The 17,586-nt window shown below is 37.9% G+C and overlaps 1 protein-coding gene across 2 annotated transcripts in view; it reads right to left on the reverse strand.

The window, feature by feature from the left end:
* The window catches only part of LOC141019795 (syntaxin-binding protein 4), a 72,853-nt gene extending 72,382 nt beyond the window's left edge, over positions 1-471 (reverse strand). For both annotated transcript variants that reach the window (XM_073494801.1, XM_073494800.1), the window contains exon 1: positions 338-471. The gene's annotated coding sequence lies outside the window, so the exon portion shown is untranslated. The remainder of the gene's footprint in view (positions 1-337) is intronic.
* Between the last annotated feature and the right edge of the window lie 17,115 nt (positions 472-17,586).

Genomic DNA, 17,586 nt, shown 5'->3' on the forward strand with positions numbered 1-17,586 from the left:
AAACTACCCATACTTAAACCCCCAAAATAAATTAAATACATTTTAAAGCACTATCTAATGATGATTTTAACCTTACAAACTTTGATAGCTTTTAACTCCCGTAAATACACACATCATTCTTTATCAAATTACTTTTAGCTTGAATACTTTTTAAAAATACACCACCTTATTAACTGTGCTTTCAACCCACATGATATTAACTAGATACCATTTTAACTTGCATTTTAATCACATAACTTATTCAATACTTTACATTGTAACCTGAATTTCATCACATAATTAGTTCACAGCCCACAACCCCAATGCAAGCAGCACAGACACTTAACTGAAAGCTCACCGGCTCCTTCTTCCTTCTTTGAACCAAGCTTTAGTCCTGCAGTCTCCTTTTCCCAAATCCAGACTCTCCAACCATTTCTCTCACACACTGCTCACACCTCATTGTCCTGTGAGTGAGTGCCTCCAAACCCCCTGATTTCCAGATCGTCTTCACCTGGTGAACTCAATCAGCTGCCTTCAACTTGGAGACACACCCAAACCTGATGCACTCAGGCAGAGATGGAGCTCAACTCAACAGTGAGACTACTGTTTTGTTGACACTATCTGCCATTAGTTGCTAAGTGTGTGTGTGTGTGTGTGTGTGTGTGTGTGTGTGTGTGTGTGTGTGTGTGTGTGTGTGTGTGTGCGTGCTGCTGCCACCTCATACACCAATCCATCCAGAACAGTAAAACACATGAAATTACACATGACATTACAAAACAATGAACTGGAGTTACTATCTCATACAGTACTTAAAGCTAATGAAGATACGGTCCTTTCATACAAAACAAACATAAAATAGATAGGCATTGGTTGTCCATACAGAATTTGTCTAATCTAATCTACTGATCTTGTCCACACTTTTGCCAAGTAGCCTTGGTCAGACTGCAGACTTTCAAAGTCGTCAGATAGCTGTCCTGTTCACATTACACGACTTTCTGTCTTGTAATCGGGAGTCTTGCAGTAGTTGTGGTTTGTGCACTACATGACTGATCAGTGACGGGGTCACCATTTGGCAGGCACTGACAAACAATGTCACCCTACTGACGGGGGCACCATTTTTTAAATTAATCTTTAATTTTAAGGATTTACAGATTCATACATTTTAAGATGTTTTAAGGGATTTATATTTGAACTTAACATTGATGGATAGTCTGATATGATGAATTGTAGAAGTGAATAATTTCAGGGGTGAACTTTTCTTTGATTTCTGCTTTAGTGTTCTGGATAAAGGTATAGAAAATAAGCCACAGGAAATGGGCAACAGTTAAGTGAACTGGACAAATTTAAGTCACTAAAAATCTTCTTGGACAGTGCTCTCACACACTGTACTGTGGGTAATCTCTTGAAGATGAGGTTGGCAGAAATTATTGGAGCATTACATAACAGTGCAGCACAAGAAGTGCCCACTCTGGTTTTGCCCAATATTCCTTATTCCTAATCCAAGACCATCCATTTGCTCAGACTATACACAACAGAAGGTGGTGTACAACACTGGAGATTACCAAGACAAACCAGTTCACACTTGATTCTGTTGTTTGCCTGCAAATATTATGAGCAACACTATGTTGGTAAAATTAAGAGATTGTGGTGGTCATATTTTGGAAATATCCATTCCATTCAACCATTCCCACCTTAGAAATGAGAACAGTTCCATGTCTGGTTGCCACCCGAATGACAAGAAGGATTATCAATATTTCAGCTGCAGAAGGCTCATCAGTAACAACAGGGCACCCCCACTGCTGTCAGTGAAACAATGAGGCTAATTGTAGACACAGTGAACTTAAAATGGAGCCAGACACAACAGCAGAATGTACTATTCATAAAATCTGAAGACAGTAAGAAGTGTGGAGGACTATTCATATACTACTGATGACCTGTAAACACACAACCCTAGGAGATTCTCTCAATTCATGTGCATGTTACCTAAGTGTCATACCTTTCATTGGCGATCACCATTTTCAGAACATCTTCAAGTGTTTTATTTAATTTTTGGTTCCATTTTTGATTTGTTACTACACAAACTAAACTAAACACACAATATTTCATTTCTGCCACAAAAGGTCTCTAAATCAAAACAAAAAGACATATGCAGTGTGGGGTCATGGGAGTCTTCATTGTTGAACAACCACCATTGCAAAGGAAAATCTACTTATGTGACTCAGGCAGAAATATTCATGTCACCAATGTAGACTAAATTGCTAGTGCTATTGCTTGCTGCTCTATCGCCACAATATGCAGTAGTCTAAATTTGTTTTCATTGCAAAGATGATCCCAGATTTCTTTAAATTTCCCCCTTAATTCTTTTTTAAAAAATTGTTTTGATTCCATGAGGGGCAAAATTCACACTTAAAATGATTGAATCAAGTTTTTGAAAATAATTAAATGGAAAATGTTGAGCATTGCATGTTCATATTGTGTAAGCTAAAATCATGTGTCCCTGGCAGTTTGTTGTGTTGGTTCTGGCTCAACATTAACATAATTATTAGAGCAATGATTAGCCATTTGATTAGGGTTGATCTAAAATCAATATAGCATCTGATACTGCCTAAAATGCGGGAATCGATATGGCAAGCACACAAATCTATTCACCGGTCTGAAACCACGTAATTTATTTATCAGACAAGGGACCTTGCTACTACACAGCAGTGTCCTGTACACCTGCATTTGTATAATATTTGTACACCTGCACCTGTATAACCTCAAGCACATCCATAACAGAACATCCACACAAGGTTAGTAACTAATACATAGCTGTTAACAATAATAATAATAATAATAATATATATATATATATATATATATATATATATATATATATATATATATATATATATATATATATATATATATATATATATATTATATTTACATTTGTTAATGCACTGGTATCCAATTTGTACTTTGTAGCAACCGGCAATTCAGAGTTCAGGTTTCAGATTTGGTATCTGGAAGAAAATAATGTTATCTAGAACTCTCTTATTTTGACAGACCATTCATGATTTTAAAGGATAAGTTCACCCAAAAACATTAATGGTCAGTCATTATCTACTCCCCTCCATGCCAATGGAAAGTTTTTCTTAGGGATTTTTCTTAATCCACAAACATTTCTGGAGCTTCACAGCAAAACAGGGAGGCAGTATTCTCCTAAACGACTGAAGTAGCTAGGGACTTCTTTTTAATTAAAAAAAACAGCCGAAGAAACATCAAGTGGCTCCATACAGCTCGTCCAGTGTAATCCAAGTCTCCAGAAGCCCTGAAACCCCAAATTGATTTTGTAAAGATGTTATTCACACCCTCAACACGTGGTCGAGCTCGTGCACCCATTTCAGATGGTGCGTCTGCTAATGCTTTTAGCTTAGTGGCTACAGTGAAGATATACGATATAAATAACTTCTTCTTTAATCAATCTGGGCTCTCTGGGTTTCTGGAGACTTGGATTATGATGGGCGAGCTGTATGGAGCCAGTTGATGTTTGTTTTTTCGCAGTTTTTCTAATGTCTTAAAACAAGTCTCCAGATACTTCAGTTGTTTAGGAGAATGCTGCAACGCTGTTTTGCTGTGAAGCTCCAGAAATGTTTTGTGGACTATGAAACTTCACCTGACTTTCCATCAGCTTGGAGGGAGGAGATGATGACTGAATTTAATTTTTGGGTGAATTTATCCTTTTAGTCAAATTTCAAGTAAAACTATCAAACATTTCATGGCTCCAGCTCCTCAAATTATCTACTTTTTCTCCTCTTGCATTATATTTTCAAACTGTTAGTGAAATATCTTATTGTTTTACCAACCTAATATTAAAGGGGCACTGTGTAGTTTTCGATAAGGAATTTAAAGTCTGAATTTTAATATTTACAATATTAATGAGGTAATAATACAAACTCAGACATATGTATTTTTTCTATAAGTGAATAAACAAGCTGTTCTGAGAGAAGTAAAACAATATAAATTGTGTTGTCCTTTAAGGTCAGTTTGTTTATTCAGTCTATTCAGTCATGAAAACAGAGAGTTTGTTTATTTAGTTTGTTTGCGCAGAAAAGAAACAGTCAATGAAGATCTTTCTCTTCTCATAAATATTACAAAACTACAGAGTGCACCTTTAATCGAGAAAATAAACAGCAGGATCATCAATGATGAAAATAATTATTAGTTGCAGCCTTGATAATTACAAAGCCTCAGTTTAAACAAGTGCTGATAGACAATTTTACAGGTTCAGCATCCAAACTGAACATTTGAGCCTGCTAAAATATGACAGGAGGAGAGAAGCTAGGGACGCGTGCTGATGGCTCAGTAGCCTGTAGCTGTGTTTGGTCACTGGGAGATCACTAATCAGTGGGAAATCACTGAAAGCATGCAGAAGCCTGACCCCTGCTATGGATTCACATGATGTTCATCCGCTTAATTCTCCATCACAGCCACTCATCTGCAGCCTACATTAATGACATCGTTAAACTTTTTTAAGAAACAGTATAAATCAAATGTAGGCTACGTTTGCACGGCCGTTGTTGCGAAGGCAAACCAAAGACAACAATCACTCGTTGCGCGCGGCGCACGAGCGACACAGACGACAGATGGAGAGGTCTGTCCTGTCCTGTGGGTCACTCACCAAAATAAAAGCAGAAAACACGCACGCACACTTTAACCAGGTTGTTCTACCTACGTGTTGATACAGAATCTGTTCCTCTGAACATCCACGAGAATAAATACATTTGGACACAAAGCACCTCTACTGTCAACATGCTATGGTCAAACACAATAAATGGCAGCGCCACGTTAACTGGTTCACCGCTCAGCGCGCCAACTGTAACTGTAGCCTGCTTTAATCAAACACTGCTGTTTCCCCTCATACAGTAACCTTTACATGCTCCTGTTCTCCTACTAACACAGGCAGTACACATCACTCCAGCACCACCATACAACACACACTCAACACTTCACAAAAGTAGGCAAGCGGCAGCGTCGAGCAGCGTTCCGACCACACACACCTACACCCGACACCTCCCTTTAGTTTCTTTAGTTACCTGCTAATGATGACAGCTCCTTTATACATGACTGAAAAGGTTGGCATGTTGACATTCTCCAGTAGGTCGGACGGTCGGTCGATCGGAGCTTGCCCAGCCTTCAGCCTTCAGCCAGCAGCCACATGCTGGTGTGTCTGCACAGACAGGCAGCCTCTAATTCCAGCTAACCAGACTGTCCGCTCCAACATCTCCACCTTCACCCTCAGATTTAATCTCTTACATAACTAAAGTCGCCAAAACATAAAAAAAACAAAAAAAAGGTCACAGGAAGCACCGAGGGAGGAAATTATCTTGGCAAGGTTTATCCGTCACACATTTTCAGAGAGTAGCTGTCATCTTTCTCTGTTCCACCACAGACAGTTTATTTGGTGCTTCAGACCAGAGCTCAGGTTGCATGAGAAGGAAAGGATATCCGCAGCAAAGCCGTCCATTTTAAAGAATTATTGTCATTGATTACTGGAATATCTCCTCAGTTACAATAAGTAGGCTGTGTGAAACATTTCACCAGCTTATAAAAAATATGAGTTGGGGTTATTGGACATTGGATTTAGTGTAAACTTAAATTTTTAAATATTTAGCATCTGGAGTTTTTCTAACATATAATCATATGGATAAATTACATTATAGAATATAAAAAAATGTTACAAAAAAATACTCCCTCTGCTATCCCACAGCACTGACAACTATACAGCCAAAGACATTCAAACAGAGCAGGAGGGCTTAGATGCCTAAACACATTAATGCACAAGTGCCCCGCTCTCCATTTAGAAACAGCATTTTAATCCTCAGTTGACATCCATTACTTAGCGTTGTCATTTGCTGTTCAAACCTCTGAACATCTGTGTTGTATTGCTTCCTGCTCAGGCTACAACTAATAGTCATTTTTCATTGTCAATCAAGTTCTTTTAAAAAATAAAATGAAAAAAATGATAGAAAAGTTACCATAGCGGTGTGTGATGATGATTACGTTATGCTAAATTTGGCTCAGTTTTGTAATTATGTTCCTCCTCTCTTGATTTATAGTGGTTCCTTAAAGTTGCTGGATTTATCATGAATCTCATAAAATAATTCCATGACTCCACAACTTAGGTTTCCAACCTTGGTATCCTCAGTGGAGCACAAGACAGATCTGAGACTGAGGGGTTTTGTGATTGTTAACAGGACAGGAAAGTAGAAAGAAAACTAGTGCATACCTACACCAAGTCCCAACAGTCCTCTTTAATTCAATCACGCCTAATCCAATACCAAATTTGATAACCCAGTATCACTCTAAATTTTACCCACCCATAACTGCTTAACTGTAGTTAAAGATCACCAGATCCAGGATCTGTTTCAAATTGTACTCACTCATAGATACCAGCCACCTAAATACACCTGATATATTTCCGTCAGGATCCATGCCTTATTCCCTGAGAAATAACGAAAATGTTGAGGAACACCCCATCTCACAATGCTAGAGAGAGCGAGAAAAAAAATCCTGGATCCGTTCTTTTCTCTGGATCAAAATCAAAAGTTAATGGGGTCTATTCTGGGCCGAGACCTATCCTACAATCCAAGTTTCGTGGGAATCTGTTCAGTAGATCTTATGTAATCCTGTTGACAAACCATCCAGCAAACAGACACGGGTGAAAACACAACCTCCTTGGTGGAGGTGATAAAAGTGTTCTGCCACATTGAGCAAGACACTGGACCCTTAGTTGTTCCCAATAGGCAGGCTAGCATCTTATGAATGGGTGAATGAGAGGCAAAATGTAAAGTACTTTGTTAACAAAGTGAAGTGTGACTAAAATGTTAAGAATTGAATCAACCTGGGTTTCAGAGGAGTTGTGTTATATAGTCTAAATGTTTTTCTAAGACAAATGAACACTCTTACTCTTCATCATTCAATGCAATAAAGTCTGCACACTGTAACTGTAAAAGTGGGAATTTCATAGTTTCAGAATATACACATTAAATATAAGCCACTGGCAACTTTACTGCACAAACAATCTAAACATCAGCCTGAGTCTATGTACAACACCTCTCCATATATGTATAGGTCCATGTACAATACATGAACAATACAAACACAAGTAACCAACCAACAATGAAGCTAAATTCATGTGAACATTTCCTAGAATACCACAAGCTCAGCGTAGCATCACACTCCCTGGCATACAGGCACAAGAAATGTTTGCCAGTAAATTACGTTTAACTGACTGTGAAACAGTTGAAGACATACCTGGCAAACCTCAGAGGCACTTTCAGCCTCTGGAACATGTCTGTTTCTGTGGAATACCCTGAAGGTCTGATTCTTGTTGTTAACATTGGTTCTAGTCCCCGTAGTGATGCACCGCGGCTGCCAAGCACATACTGCATGAAGAGTGCCAATTGATGAAGAGATGATAAGCTTATGGCAAAAGGATAATACACACAAATCCATATGGCACCATGATGTGCTAAATATAGGCCTTTAAGAGGGCTACTCAAAGAGTCAGCGCATATTATACTGCTATTCTCCTACTATTTAATTCTATACACTATATTTTTACATGCTCAAAACAGTTGATTTTGGCTTGCTTTGGCTACAGGAGTTAACAGCTGTTAAAACAACCCCTGTGTGCAGAACTCTTAATTCATGCCTTTAAAACTGCATTACCTGACTATTACCCCTTACCCCTGGCTCATCTGTAATGTCAACACACCACCCAGGTGAACACGCTACTTTACTCCCCTTTTCAGGCGTGATGTTATGATATGTGTTGAAGATAAGGCCATTGGCTTGTTAATATCTTTCCATCCGTCTCTGTCGACATCGTTTGGTCGGCGCCGAGTGTGAAAAAGAGACTGAAGTGAAAGATATTTAGTTGCATGTGCGACTATTAACAGAGATCAGAAAGATGTAAGCTGTCTCATGCTTTAGCAACTACGTTTCTAATTCAGAATATTATTGATTAAGACATTAAATCAATTTTAATGTCTACTGATGTAGTCTGACAAGGTATATGATCTGCTGCTTTCTACTGTTCCTTGTTTTTTCAGGACGTTCATGATGACGAACAGGACACAGGGGGGATAAAACAGAAAGGCAAACTCGTCCACTGGCAATGTGAAAGGAGTTTCTTGCCGATTGCTGATCATTAGCAGGTTTACTCATGTTTAAAAATCCTGTTTATACATGCTAGTTTCAGTGTAAAAGTGGTATTATTGATAGATTGTTTAGTCACTTGGGGGCAGTAGTCTACATTGACATCATGTTATAAAACTGTTATGGTAACACTTGTTTATTTAATTATCCAATTATAGCATGTTGGAATTTGGCGCAATACAAATAAAGATTGATTGATTGATTGATTGATTGATTGATTGATTGATTGATTGATTGATTGATTGATTGATTGATCGATTGATTGATATCCAGTAGACATGGAGCAACATTAGCATTCATTGTCTTTCTGACCACGATGAATGCCTGCATATATAATGCTTTGGTATACGCATTTCAGCAAAAAGTAGAAATACATGTACCTTTAGCATTACACACAGTCATTTGATCCATTTTAATATAAATTACTCATCATTTTTTTCACCACAACACATAAGCTACTATCTCCAAGGTTGATGGCTTATGTGCTTTCAGCCAAAAATATTTGGGCTTCCATTTTTACGCTTTCAAACATAGTCCAAACATTGCAGAACATTTTTGAAATTTGTAATTGGTTATAGGTTTTTAAAAAGCCAGTTATGAACCAAATATGGTACATAAAAAGCATCGCATGGACTAACAAGTGATTATTTTATTTGGTCAGATGTTTGGCTGAATCTTGATTTAGTAAATTTCTTCAATATCACTTCTGAGCCTTTTCAACTTTTTTTTCTTTGTCACTATATTTTGAAAAGTCAATGACAGTAGTGCTAAATAATGTGTTTTAGCCCCATTTCCACCTAAACACCAATGATTCCTCTACTACCAGGCCAAGGTTTCGGATGTTTACCCAGTTGTTAAGATAAGATGAAGCTGGAGGCTGTCCAGCCTCTTACCTAACCCAGCGGTCTTGTACTGACTCCAGACACAGGCTTTAGGAGCACAGATGTAAGCCTGGCTAACACTTGACTGCTGTGGTAGCCAACTTGTTGTCACAGCTGTCAGCTCATGTGCTAATGCAGGCCTGTTTGGCCACATACTGTACGTGACAAAAATGTCTCCACATGTACCCCAACAGGAAAATTATTTGTGGAATTGGCTGGACACCTGAGAATATGTAATGAAAGTTTCAGAATAGTGAAGGGAAATCATATCCATTCAGCATATTCAGTTTTTAACATATTCTCAGGCCATGTACAGCACCACCATCGATTATTGCCTACACTCAAAGGTGCAAAGTAATTTAACATGATGGACTAGTTGTGCGTGTGTGTGTAATGACAGATTTTACAACCAAATTTCATCATCTTGGTGATGTAAGACATACACACCAACATGCCAATCCCTCTGTGAAGTAGTAGCACCAAGGCAGAATGAATTATTGCATACAACAAATTCCCACAGCAGCTCATTGGCTCACACATAAAGCCAGACATCCACCTGATTCACTTTAAATCACTCTACAGCTAGAGAAGCTCAATCACTCCCTCTAGGGTCGGACTAATGTGGATGTTATCTGTAGCTACGTTTGATCTTTTGTCAGGAGTCAAACATTTTCCCATAATTCTGTTCAAGGTTGAAAAATACTTTTCAGTTTTCAGTCTTCTGAACAGAAATTAATGTTGTACTCTTGAAACGACACCACGGCTGTCTAAGGTGTTGTATCAAGGGCTGTTCTGGGTGTTTCCTGACAGTTGCACCGGCAGACAGGAATTGTTTGCTTTGACTGATCTACATCCCAATCATCTTCTTCACCTGCAAAACTCACTATATACAGTGTACACCATGTACCCAAGTGCCAGTCCAAAATTTAGTCTTTCGAATCCTAATCAAGTCATTCTGGGCCCTTCACTTCATTTCAATGCAATTTTTCATTTTTATTCATACAGGTAATTTGTAATTTTTGAGAAATTAAGAATTCATTTTAAATGCATATTTATTACTTTCAATACACGTTAAACATTAAATATGATATCTTTATTTAAAAGCATTGCTTTGGTTTATTAATACTTGGATGCGATTACAATCATCTGTAATTTCTGTATTCAAATGTGATAGTAGTCATATCATAGTAGTCGCATCATCAAGAAAATAAGCAACTGAAAGGCTGCCATTATGTGCAACCATTACAACAGGCTGTGGCTATTTAGGCCTACCTGTTAACTAGGGTTGTCACAATATCAGGTCGATTATTGTTCATGATAACAATACTATCGCAAAAGTTATAGAAAATGTATGGAATCCAAAAACTCCCACACTGGTGGGTTAACTTATTTCAGGTGTCCCACCCTTGTCTGTCATCTCCTCTGACATGATTTTGTGCACACTGTGGTAGTAGCTAGCTAGCTAGTGCTTCTTCTGCTTCTTTATTCCGTTTTATAGTTGTTAGCGACCAGAGCTAAGGTGCATTCCCACCACCTACTATAACAAAACAAAAATGAAAGGACACTAACATGATTTAAGAGGCGCTGGATAATCTACACGTTGTTATCGTAACTGTATTATTAACATGATTAAATTTATGAGATATCAAAGTTACCGTCAATACTGGCATATCATGACACCCCTACTGACAGCAGTCATCAGCGGTGATATCTCGATCATCACTATTAAACATTAGAGAGGTCATCAATAATGAATTCAGAATTTTATAAAACAATACATACTATACTGCATAGTTAAGGATATAAAGAAAAAATCATTAACACAGAGAAATAAAAGGCTAAATCTCAATAGAGATTTTAGAGAAGAATGATCAAATTCATCAATTTTATGTAATTATTTAAAAATAACAAATGCACCTTTGATTGACATTTCACAGATGGCTGTGTAGACTGAAAAATGCATATGTGGCCTATGTGCATGTGTATTATGTTTTTAAAAAGGTCATATAATGCTAATTTTCAGTTTCATACTTTTATTTGGGGGTCCTAGTAGAACAGGTTTACATACTTTAATTTTCAAAAACACATTATTTTTTCTCATGTGGTGCATTGCTGCAGCCTCCCTTTTCACATTGTGTCTTGAACGCTCCATTTTAGCTACAGAGTGAGACATCATATCTCTGTTCAATCTTTGGTGAGAGTTGCACATGCGCATTACTTAACGGGCAGGGTAGGGTGGGTCATGCCATACGGAAGCCCTAAAGGGCCATGCATTCTTACATTTTATTTCCTCCGTTTTCCCATGAAAACGAGTTAATTTCATTTGTTTTCTCGAGATCTCGAGTTATTATCTCGAAATGATAAATGCCATTTTCCCGAGATAACGGGATAATTTTCTCGAGATCTCGAGATAACGAAACTTTGTTTTCCCGAGATAACAATATAATTAATTCGAGATCTTGAGAAAACAAAACGATAGTGTAGTATATTAAATCATTGCAGGAAACATCATTCAGTGTAGCAATGTCAGAGGAGCAGGAGCATATCGATCACCGCGTCACATATCTTTTCAATCAAGGCCTGACACAGGCTGAAATAGCATTATGCCTTGCTATTATATCGTTATCTAGGGAAAACAAAGGTTCGTTATCTCGAGAAAATTATCCCGTTATCTCGGGAAAACGGCAGTTGTTATTTCGAGATAATAACTCAAGATCTCGAGAAAACAAATGAAATTAACTTGTTATCAAGGGAAAACGGAGGAAATAAAATTTATGAATGCATGTCCCTTTAGGGCTTCCGTAATGCCAAGCAAGGCAGTGTGATGTAAAATAACGCTGCTACAGCAGTAGCAACTGTATGTCTGCTGACTGACTGGAGTGTATATATTTTATAATAAATATATAAAAATATATATTTATATAACGCCTGTTACATAGTGACACACATAAGTTACAGGTGCAGGAGCAGTGTTTTCTGTGGGAGAGAGTAACTCCCTTAGGTTTGGACTTTGGGCTTTTTCACTTTGCAGACCTTTTACATGCACAAAAATGCTTCATAAAACAACAAAGGAATGGCAAAAACATAAAAAAGGATAACATGACCTCTTTAAGTATACATGGGGTGCACAATTTTTCTTTGCACATATACAGTAAATACCAGTTTATATGTAGTAAATGTCATATGCATTTGCTGATCAATGTTCAAGTGCCAACGAGGTGGATGGACGGCTGCTTCTTCAGTCATTTCGTTGTGTCTGACAATGGGTGAAAATTAACACTGCATAGTGATTTGATACTGGAGTGAATTCCAATTTTATGCCAAAATTACTGCCTTTTGAATTTAGAAATATGAAATGAAATGAATGAACTAAATGAAAAAGATTAAATGATTAAACAAAGGCGCACAGAAAAATGCTGCACTTTTTGCAGCTGTGATAAGGGGACCACTTGCACTATATCATTGATAAATACATATTGCATAAGGTAAACTTGAACTTCCTGCTTTCTCAATGGAACAAAAACTAAATTCATGTAAAATTTTCTAAAATTATTCATGAGTATTTGTGAGAAAATGCAGGAAGATTTGCAGTTGCATACGGGGCAGTTTGTTGTTCCTTTCATCATGTTGACAGCCTTTCAGAGGTACATGACTCTCTAGCTCAGGACCTTAAGCCTTACATTCATCAGCAGCTTCTATTCTCTGCTATATTTCAGTTGTTTGGTGTGTTTGTGTGTTTTTCAAATGGCAATCCAGTGTTTGGGGTAAGCCACCTAAATTCTTTCAATGAGCATTTGATTTGGGTGACTTGTGTTTACTTTGATCAGACGCTGGATTACATAACATATAAAATCCTGCATTTTTTAAAATCTAATACCTAGAGAGGCTTAGCAGTCCTTCAAAGCGTCTCATAAAGATGCTTTGAAGAACTGGAGGGTGCTTTAAACCTGAACCAAAAAGCTGAAGGCTGCAGGGTGTTGCCACATATTCATACTGTTGAGGTCAAGAATTTTGGTTTTTGGTTTTGTGCTTCGGGCGCCAGGGTCTTGAAATGTTTTAATCCTTTTTATCTTAAAGCAGATGTACACAGTGAGAGACCATTTTTAAATCATATTCTTGTTATTAAAGCATCACCTTTGTTTTTTGTCACAATCCAATACAAAATTATTAAAAGATGCATTCATTGATTTTTTTTTTTTTTGCTTACTTGAGGCAGTAAAACAAGATGAAAAATACAACATTCATATTGAGCGACTTATGATGCTGTTATGGCAAGCGAGCAGTTGCAACAACCATATACACAGCAACATTAACATTCACTCTGAAATAGGGATGCCACAATAAAAGGTTTTGTTGCTGATTGCGATAAAAAAAAAACACTCACAGTAAGTCGATTGTGGTGAATTTTGATTGAAAATTGATATGATGATGATGATATGATATGAAAAAGCTGTCTAGCTCACTGACATACAGTCCCATATTGGCTTCCTAATTTATCTAAAATTGCAGAAGCCTGTCACCAAGGCTGAAAGTATGGCTTGCACATTGTACCCCCACAACAACAAGTTAAATCAGATTGGTGTAAATACTAAGGATTCCAAACTAAAAAATGACATGGAGAGGGGTTACCACCATTTATTCATCCTTTATTTGTGCAGGAGGACATTATGATTTATGATTACTTATTTAAGATTCTTTGAATGATTGTATTTCACTTTAAAAAAAGATGTTTCCTATCTGTGATGCAATACAACCATTTGTTTCATAACAAAATTATAATCGAAGTATAAATTATAAAATATAAAATATAAATAATCATAACATGAAATTGTCATCATCCCATGCCTATTTGGAATTGTGGTTGTAAGTCCAACAAGTCTTTAGCTCCTGTTTGGTCTCCACCAACGCCTGAGATATATCCTGCTCTTTAGCTGCTCAATGTAGTGTCCAACTGTGTATAATGTTTTAAGGGGAGCAGGTAGTGTACAGTGGGTTCATCAGACCCTTTTCACTGAAAACAGCTGCCTGCTTCTGCTAAAGCTGAGGCAGATGGGAGCAGTGTTTGCGGCCAGAAAATTAAAACAATTAGCTGAAAGGAGCTAAAAAGCTCTGCAGAGGACAGTCTCTTGCAGAGGGGTTAAAGTGGCACACAGGGTGACCCACTACTGCCCCACCTGGCGCAGGAACAGTGAGGAGGAAAATGCATTGTCTGCCCAATATGCACCAGCAGAGTCAAATTAAAAAGTAAATCTTGGAAGACTACCTGCCACACTTGTGGGTGTATGTTTGTCCCAAAATAGTCATGTAATAAAAAAAAAAACTATGCTGAGAGAGTGACCAGCCCATCCTCATCAGAAAAACAGCCACATAGGTTGACTGTGCTAGCAGCTGATTACGAGCCATATTTATGTTTCCTGTTGAGGCAGCAACCTCTATTGGCTGTTGAAATTACTACAGAAGTAAAGGAGAAAGTGAGGCGAAGTAGTGTAAAGAGCAACAGAGGAAGGTTGGGTTAAATAAGAACAGGACTTTCATCCCAGACAGCTGTTAATGTTTATTGTGAAAGCAAAAGTCAACTGAGACGTAAGTTATATATTATGCAATTAAGTCACATACATAATGTAACTTAGTTAACATTACTGATGTACTCATTTCAACCCAAACCACAATGTTTTCCGAAACCAACCAAAACCTATGAAGGTCCGGTATGCTTGTCGCTGGTACACTGCAACAGTCATTTTGTTTTGAGATCGGTGATATTTGTTGTTTGGGGAGTGACTAGCATTCGACCCATTCAGTATCTGGATGTATTGAGTTTGACACCCACACGCACAAACAGGAAAGTTCTGATTTTTTTCTTATTGTCTTTTGTTGAAATACATATGACTCCATCTGTTATTACCTTCGTGTTTACCGCAGCATTTTTAAGAAATAGATGCTAAAATCAAAACAATATCCCATTCATCACTACACAGGCTGATATAAAAACATTTAGTTTAAAATATCTAACCAAATTGTAACTTTGTGATCAATTTCAAGTTGTTTTATTGCATTTTAGATTATTAAATACTAAAGTCATACCCAATATGCATTTTGGCCAGTAGAAAGTACAAGTGGTCGCCTGATTATGTCTTCTACCGGACCCCTTGGCCGAAGAATCAAAAAGTTAATTTTGGACAGTAGACACTGTTACCCCCAACACCAAATGCATCGTAATCACTACCTGTGTTGCCTTTAAAGTAATAATCTTTGGGATTTCAGTCCAGGTTGAGCTGGTGTGGGTAGACCACTGGTAGGAACAACAAATATGGTTCAGTGATTCAGTTTCCAGAGATTTGTTGGAAATGGCACACGTATCAACAGATGATTACTGAGATGAAAATATCTTAAAACTGGCATCTAGCCCTTAATCATGAAGACTGAATAACTTGGACAGACAAATATAGAGACGCATTGTCCTATTTAAGCAACTTTTCTGCTATATAATTCAGTGATCTGATCCACTGTATTATCCTCGAAAAGATTGCTAGGATCAACAGGCAAACATGCGTACACTGATTATCTCTCTTAAAGGAGCTAAAGGAACACTAAAAAATGCATTTTAATAATATATGTTTACCACAGATGTGTGTATACTGCATGTATGATTGCACATGCACAAAACAGCACTACTCTGTGCATTAACAGCGTACAGCCACCCCATACACACACACACACACACACACACACACACACACACACACACACACACACGCACACACACACACACACACACACACACACACACACACACACGCACACATTCTTGTCACACAGATTTATTCCCTTCTTCTTCTATTTGGCAGCCATGGCAACAACCATTTGCCTCAGAACTTTAATCACTAAATCTGCACAGTGGGTCGTTATCAGATTATGGGATTATCCAATCCACACTGAGAAATCAAACAGGCCCAGACCCAATCACAGAGAGACACATGCTCACACACAAATGCAAACTCAAAACTCTTGTGTGGGCATGGCTGTGTATGTGTGTGTGTGTGTGTGTGTGTGTGTGTGTGTGTGTGTGTGTGTGTGAGTGAGTGAGTGAGTGAGTGAGTGAGTGAGTGAGAGAGAGAGAGAGAGAGAGAGAGAGAGAGAGTTTGTGTCTCTATGTGTGTAATAGAGAGCAATACAAAGAAAAGACAAAAACTAAAGGGATCACTGTCAAGTGTTTCCACTAAGTAGGCTGCCCTCTACAGACAGGAAGAGAAGCTGCAGGTTCAGTGAACAGCAGGGGTCTGGGTCCCTGGGATAATCCCATCAGTATAAGGATATAAAGGTACCCTAGGGAGTTGCCTAAACAAACAGATATGTTAACCCTCAAAGACCTAACACAATATTTGGGGCACCTGACTCTCCTGTATTCATTTTGTTTTTGCTCCTCTAATCTAGCACTCAACATCAAGTTCTATACATCATCTGATTCAGGAGAAAAGTTTCAGTCTGGCACTAGAAAGTCCCAATTTTTACATTTACTTTGTAAGTGGATAGATTTCCCAGAAATTAAAAAAAAAAAACACCAGTCAAAAATTTAAGCATTTAAATTTAAAAAGATACTTGGATTTGTTGGACTTCCATTTGAATTTTTGTCTACTTCTGACCATTTCAAAGCAAGTTACAGCCATTTGTTATAACATTATCCTCTGCATTTTTCAGTGAAAAACAGGTGTGATCTTATATTTCATTTACTGACAATGTAGATGTGTCCAAAATATTAAACATTAATATAATCTTAAATCATAACAGGACATTGAAGCAACAGTGACATTTCTCATTGAAACATATGCTCCACTGAACTCGAACAACAAAAGTAGCTTGGCTACAACTATCACCCGTTGGCAAAGAGGAAGAAACTATGTAGGTGTCCATGACGAATCAATGCTGCAGAACGTGATGGCATAATCATGTTCACTACAAACCCCTGAATGCCCAAACAAGACATATGTGATACCACTGAAAAGCTAACAAACTCCTCTTTACATGAGTTTTTAAAGCATTTGGGCAGGATTACCAGTTCAAAAGGTATTAAACATTTTAGAACACTGTTTTTTCAGCTATTAAAATGCATATGTATATTTTGCTGTTTGGTGATGGATGAGGGGAAATCAGACCCGAGCTGAGCCGTGACCAAACAGTTGGACATAGCTCAGCAATAGCTTGACCATGCTGGCACAGGTGTGTACCTTCAGGAAGTGTTGGAGGTGTGCTGATTTGCAGAACATACTGTATACATATCACCAACAACACGGTCCACATCGTTATGCTTCACAATAAAAGCCTCCCCACTGGACAACTTTTAATGTGAAGGAGTAACAGAAAGAAATGTTGGGTTTGCATCAGCAGCTGTGACACAGCCGAAACAATCATTCAACATGTGAAAGAATAGGAGCATAGGTGGTAAAGTCCAAACCACAAAGACTTTGTTGGAGTCTCTAGTCTCCAGCACTGATACACGTGCTAAGCCAATCAATTAAGAATAAGT

Source organism: Pagrus major, chromosome 23 (assembly GCF_040436345.1).
Source record: "Pagrus major chromosome 23, Pma_NU_1.0".
NCBI classification, from domain to species: Eukaryota; Metazoa; Chordata; class Actinopteri; order Spariformes; family Sparidae; genus Pagrus; species Pagrus major.